Source organism: Rhinolophus sinicus, chromosome 18 (assembly GCF_057876585.1).
Source record: "Rhinolophus sinicus isolate RSI-liver-muscle chromosome 18, RSI-T2T, whole genome shotgun sequence".
Classification (NCBI taxonomy): Eukaryota; Metazoa; Chordata; class Mammalia; order Chiroptera; family Rhinolophidae; genus Rhinolophus; species Rhinolophus sinicus.
Window position 1 is genome coordinate 109,976,047 of NC_142518.1, and position 7,353 is coordinate 109,983,399.

Below are 7,353 nucleotides of genomic sequence, written 5' to 3' on the forward strand. Positions count from 1 at the left end.
CAGCCTCACTTCTTCTTCTTCTTTGAGTACACAAAACATATTTCAACCTTCAGGCCTTTCCCCTTGCTGTTCTCTCACCTGGGGTCCTCTTTTCCCAGATGTCTGCCTGGCTTGTACCCTCTCCTCTACCAGGTTTTTTTGTTCAAATACCACCTTCATAATGAGCCCTTCCCTCATCATCTTATTTGAAATAACATCCTCGTCCTCCAATCACCACCATCTCATTTATCTAGCAACCTCTGCCACCACTTCCCTGCTTTGTTTTTCTTTGTTGCACTTACAATCACCTAACAGATAAGATATTTTACTCATTTCACTTGTGTATTGTCTGCTTTCCCCTCTTAGAATGTAAGCTCTATGATGGCAGGGAATTTTGACTGTTTTTTGTTTTTCCCACTGTTATGTTCCAGTTCTCAGAAAAGTACTTCGCATATAATGGGTACTCAATAATAGGTTTTGGATGGATGGATGGATGGATGGATGGATGGATGGATGGATGGATGGATGGATACAAGGGTGGAGACATAGAAGGAAATGGCATAGATGACTTCTAGGTCACTATCAGCTCACAACTCAATATCAGTTCACAGAGATTAAGAATACCAAAAAAGGGACCATAGTTTCAGGGGATAAGGACGATCTTGGAATACATTGGATTCAAGCTACCTATGAAACATGCAGAAAGAATTGTCCATAGGCCTTGGCATGCAGGGTCTCACCTCCCGCTCCCCACATAAGAACGCAGGATATGGTGAGGCCAAAAAGGAACACCCACAGAGCCATAGATAGGGGAGTCATACCACTATAGTCTTGCTGGCGGCTGGGTTGGAGACACAGGAAGCTGGAGCCCCACTATCCGCAACCTGCCGTCTGCTTCTCTGTCAACCAACCAACCAACGCAGCCACGGAAATTATATCAGTGGCTAATGGCTAACCAGTAACAGCTGGTGGCCAACTAGTCACAGCTGATGGCCATCTACTACCCAAGCCAGCACCTTTCCACGTGAAGTCGAGAGCCTGGAAACTGCTCTCTGGGACTCTGTCCCCACAGGCCTTCATAATAGCAGTACAGGTATTGGGAGGTGTCCTGGAGAAGGGGTGTATTCACATAGGCGAGGCTTTGCTGAAATAAGTCCCCAATTTCAGCAGCTTAGCATAATCAAAGCTTGAATTTGAGCTCACACAAGATCAGAGGCAATTCATCAGCTCTCTCTTCCACCTGAGGACTCAGGGTCTATGTTCTTTCTGTCTCTAATGTCACCATTTTAACATCTGGCTTTCAGTATCACCAGGGTAAGGGAAAAGAAAGCTTATGGATTATACATTGCCTTTTAAACGCCACATCCTGGAAATGATATGTACCACTGATGTTTGCATTACATTATCTAGAATGAGTCACACAGCTCCAGGTAAATGAAAGAGGGCTGGAGAGTGCGGGCAGCATCTGGAATGCTTGGGGAGCACTACCGACTCTGTCTCAGAGATCATGGAGAAAAGGGCTGTTTTGAGCAATTTTGGGAAATACAAGTTTTACTGACAGATTAAATGCCTAACTATGAATTATTGCTGTTACCACAAGTTTACATTATATTGAGATCATAAGACTACCTGAAAAAAAAACCCCTGGTCTGGTAGAGCTGAACCTGAGGGAGGAGCAGAGACAACATGGCTAAGGATAAAGAGTGTGGGAACAGAGCCAGGAGTGCAATTTCCAGGCTCTCGGCCTCACATGGAAAGGTGCTGGCTCGGGTAGTAAATGGCCAACTGTGATTGGATGGCCATCAGCTGTGGCTAGTTGGCCATCAGCTGTAACCAGTGAGCCATTGGCCACTAATATAACTGCTGTGGCTATGCTAGCAGCAAATGGGGGCTAGCAAGAAGATGGTGGCTGAGCTAGCAAGCGCAGATTGCAGTTAGCTTGGCAGATTGCAACTAGCAGGGCGATGGCAGTTAGCAAGTGGGGTTGGTTGGTTGACAGAGAAGCAGACAGCAGGTTTCAGGTCATGTGGATCCTGTTTCCTGTGTCTCCAACCCAGCCGCCAGTGAGAATATAGTGGTATGACTCCCCTATCTATGGCTCCGTGGGTGGTCCTTTTTGGCCTCACCATGTCCTGCGTTCTTATGCTGGGAGCAGGAGCTGAAACCCCGCATGACTCCCTGCACAACACAGACGTACAATAATTAGGAGCCAAATGTGGAGGGTGATGAGAGTGGAACTGAAAAGGAATTAGGACTGGTTCAAGTCTAGTGCGGGCCCCCTGACACGCAGGGGGGCTTTAGGAGTCACATAAGAAAGGAGCCCTTCTCACCAGGGGCACCTCATATGGACACACAGGCTGCACCCTACACAATTCTAGGCGCTATCCATTCACCATGTGTACAGGACCCCTACTTCTCGCCCAAAGCCCGCCAGCAGCAGCCCCGCTGAGAGGCAGAGTAGCTAATGGCAACTAGGACCCCAGTGTAGTTGAGATCCATCCATTTGTGCACTAAAACCTCCTCCCTCGGAAGGATCTCTGCTCTCTGTGCTTTTACCCCCCTCTGTTTCACTGAGCTTCTGAAGAAAATTCTTTTCATAAATGTCATCCTGGCTTGCATGGATTCAGGGAAACAATTAGATAAACAGAAAGGGTCAGTTCACAATTAGACCAAGAGAGCTGAGGACACCTGGTGGCTAGCATTGGTAATGACAGCTGTCTTTCCAGATGGAGATGATGAGAAACCTGATGGGGCTGAGGGAATACAGGAGGTAAAGCTCCAGAGCTAGGAAATTGGGATGGACAGGGATTCCCTTCTGGCAGGATTGTTCCATTAACAAGTAGACATTATTATCACCCCATATGCAGATGAGAAAACTAAAGTTTAGAGGTAGCTCCAATCGAGATCTTCAGATACGAAGTCAAATGCCCTTTAGCACACTATGCTACAACCAGTACCTACTAGGAGAAAAACCTCAGAGTTACTGGAGCATTCTTCCTATTCCTGCCATTCCATGCTCAGGGAGGGAGATACCGCTTGAAGATGCTATATATTAAAGCGCAGGTTTCTGCAGACTTTGGGGGTAAATCTGTGATCTATACAAATTGTAAATGCCCAGAAAAAGTGAAGAAAAACCCTGCAAACTCAGAATCAAAACTCCAGAAATTCCTCTCTCAGTTACATTTATTTGGTCAACATTGGTGTTGATATATTGCATGCCACAAATGAAGGTAGGTTTATGCCTTCATTCTTGGACAACTTTCTGTTTGGCTTGGGGTTAGGCAATAGAGAAAGTTTCCCTGTCCTCAGCGTATCTTCTCTTGGAGAAAAGTGGTGGTTTGTTTTTTGGGGGGGGGGTGTCTAGAGGGTATATAACAATGTTCAACCCTCAAACAGGAAATGCATGAAGGAGTTTGATCAAAAACACTTGAAATTCCTCTTAGAAGATGCTGTAAACAGATATTTTTTAGGTACAGGAGACCACAGAAAGTCTGGTTCTCCCATGTGGCCATTCCTGACAGGGAGCCATTGAGTCAGTCAGTGTACGAATAGCCCTAGTAACAAGTCAGGAGTTCACGCTCTCGAAATACAGTTCATTGCATGTTTTGCTGTTTGTCACAAATATAAATCCCTGCAGGAATTTAACTGCAGTCCAGCATTAGATAGCCCAGTGAGTGAATGCACATGGTTAAGCCTGAAGGGTGTAGTAAGACACCCTGGGAAGCACAGAATTATTTATCGTATATACTTTTCCTTAGAAACAGAGGGAAAGTTTGTGGGGGGAAGGGGTAAGCAAAAGGAAGGCTTTCTACAAAGATTCACTTTTATTCTGCTTTCTCTTAGAAAGCTTTCTATAAGCACATTTCTCCAGCCTTAGAACTCAGCTGCAACTAGCATTTCAGACCCGTGGAGAAAATTTGCCTCTTTCATGGCCCATGAGATGAGGGAAACATACTTATAGGAAGATGGCTTTCCAAGCATGACGACTGGAAAGGGCTTCTACGTGTTAGGTTGCTCTAAATAATCGAATGTTTAACTATATTTTATTAATTGGGAATGAAATGGGTAACATCTTTATTATATTGTCTTTCATGAAAAAATTGAGTAAAAGGCATTCCACACTTTCACCTCCCCATCTCCCCCACCATCCCCTAGCCCCTGGCAACCATTATTCTACTTTCTATTTCTTTGAGTTCAGCTTTTTTAGATTCTACATATAAGTGAGAACATACAATATTTGTCTTTCTCTGTCTGACTTATTTCACTTAACATAACGGCCTCAAGGTCCATCCATGTTGTTGCAAATGACGGGATTTCCTTCTTCTTTATGGCTGAATATTATTCCATTGTATATATACACCACATCATGTTTATCCATTTATCCCCTGATGAACATTTAGGTTGTTTTTATGTCTTGGCTATTGTAAATAATGCTGCAATTAATGTGGAGGTACAGATTTCTCTTTGAGATCCTGATTTAATTTCCATCAGATATATACTCGAATGTGGGATTTCTGGATCACATGGCAGTTGTGTTTTTAATTTTTTGAGGTACCGCCATATTGTTTTCCATAGTGGCTGCACTAATGTACACTCCCAGTGGGTGCACAAGGGTTCTCTTTTCTCCACAGCTTCACCAACATTTGTTGTCACTTGTCATTTTGATAACAGCCATTCTAACAGGTGTGAGGTGATAGCTCTTTGTGGTTTTGATTTACATTTTCCTCATGATTAGTGATGTTGAGCACCTTTTCATGTTCCCTTAGCCATGTGTATGTCTTCTTTGGAAAAAAATATCTATTCAGTTCCTCTGCCCATTTTTTAATCAGATTGATGATTAAATTGTATGGGTTCCTTATACATTTTGGATATTAAGCCCTTATGAGATGTGTGGTTTGCAAATACTGTACTTTGTCCCATTCTGTAGGTTGTCTTTTTATTTTACCAATTGTTTCTTTTGCTGTGCAGAAGCTTTTTAGTTTAATGTAGTCCTATTTTTTTGATTTTTGATTTTGTTGTTTGTAATTTTGGTGTCATATCCAAAAACTAGTTGCCAAGACCAACATCAAGGAGCTTATTCCCTATGTTTTCTTCTAGTAGTTTTCCAGTTTCAGGTCTCACATTTAAGTCTTTAATCCTTTTTGAGTTAATTTTTGTGCTTGGTATAAGATGGGATCCAATTTCAGTTTTCTGCATGTGCTTATCCAGTTTTCCCATCACCATTTATTGAAGAGACTATCCTTTCCTCACTGAGTCTTCCTGGCTCCCGTGTCAAATAGTAATTGACTGTAGATGCTTGGGCTCTTTTCAGGGCTCTCAATTCTGTTCCTTTGGTCTATGTGTCTCTTTTTATGCCAATGCCATGCTGTTTTGATTACTATACCTATATAATAAATTTTAAAATCAGGAATTGTGATGCCTCCAGCTTTGTTCTTTCTCAGGATTGCTTTGGGTATTTGGGAGTCTTTTGTGGTGCTGTACGAATTTTAGGATTGTTTGTTCTAGTTCTGTGAAAAGTAACTTGGGAATTTTGATAGGGATTTCATGGAATCTATAGATTAGCCTCATTATTTTTAGCTTTTAATGAAGATGATTTCCTCCTATATTTCATTCAGTTCAATTACTTGTCCTCATTTGGACATTGAGTCCAAATCACCTAGGTTGCCATTACCAGAAGCAGAGGTATATGATACCCTCCTAACTGTTCTCCTTTCTCTTCCGGTTCCTGTTTTCCGAAATAAACAGGGATTCTTCCAAGGTACCACTGGATTAAGTCACTCCCTTGCACAGACACTTTAAAAGCTTATGGTTTGCTCTAAAATAAAAATGAAATCCCTTAGTTTGGACAATTAGGTACAAAACTCTTTCTGGCTTCATTTATTTATTGTGTGCTGTGTGTGTGTGGTGCTCAGTAGGTCAGGTTCTACCTAATCCCTTGCCTCTTACCTCTTGTTTTCCTCCAGATTTACCCTACACTCCAGCCAAACTGGAACATTCACTGTCATGTGGCAGAGTTGGGTCCAGAACACAGATGGGCTAACTTCCAGGTCAATAGTCTTTCTCCTACACCATCATCCCATATTCATGTTTAAGTCCATTAAATCTAGATGTTTATGGATATTCTAATAAATTAACTAGCCAAATCTGAACAAGTACAAATTATAGTGGCATTTCTGCATTTCGTGTTGCTTTTCGGGCCATTTGTCTTGTGAATTAGAAATTTCAACTAAGCGTTACCTCTAGGGAGAGCAGAAGTGGGGGAGGACCGTCTGGGATAGAAGGTCTGGAAGTGAATTCATCATCATCATCACCAACTTTTTGGCAATCTTCATAGTCAAAAAGGCCCGGAGGAATAAAACTTCAAGCTTCAGGCTTGTTTTTCCCTGATAAATGAGGGACTGATTGCCCACGGAATTTAATTCCAGGGTGCTGGGAATATCCCACATCTGAATACATCTACTGCCACCTGCTGGTGATTGCCTGAATTTCCAGTCAAAGCTGAATCACACTAAAAAGCACAACGTTCTGGAAATAGACAAACCTGGAAATGGGGATTCTAGTTTGGGCTTCTACTGTTATGTGATCTTTTTGTATGTGGCTAATCCATTTTCCTTCTCTGGGCCTCAGTTTCCCCGTATTACAATCCAGATGGTTGGACAAAATGACCTAGAATGGCCCTTCCACTTTTACCAAGCAAGGATTGTCTGTACAAGGACGCCTGGGTGACCATGAACAATGGGGACAGAACTAACAGCGATAGGGGTGGGTCGATTGATCCACTCCTGTATATGATAGTCAGTGACATATAGGTTCCGCCATCTTTTTTTGGTTCTGCATTCACATGGAAAGGAGAACATTTGCTGCAATGGCAGGGAAAAGAGAGGGAAAGGAAGGTGCAAGGATACGCTGCTCATTACAAGAAGGCAGAGGACTATGAGACAATGTTTTAAAGTTTGATTCTAAAATGGTTAAGAACATGGAGATAAAGACTTAAACCCTTAGTAGTGGAAAACCTCGGCCAACCAGGCAACTGAATCTCTCTCTGCTGGGTACAAGCAGCCCCAACTCCCTTCGCCAAATGCTGAGGGAAAGGGGAAGAGGACTATATTTCTGTGTGAATGTTGTAGCTAACCAAGAGTGAACTTGAAATCCATTTTCATTGCAACTCTTCTCAATGGCATGCCTTATGAGGTTCAGCACTTGTGAACATGACTGAGGTCTACTGGTGGACTGCCCTTCTAGTTCATGATCTTGCTTTGTTATGGATCTGAGATGGGAAGGAGAGAGGGGATTGGGTGGAAGTTTTTCCTTATCCTCTGAGATCCTTCTGTTTCATAGGACCGTGTTTGAAGTAGTGGAAATAATAAGAGGCCT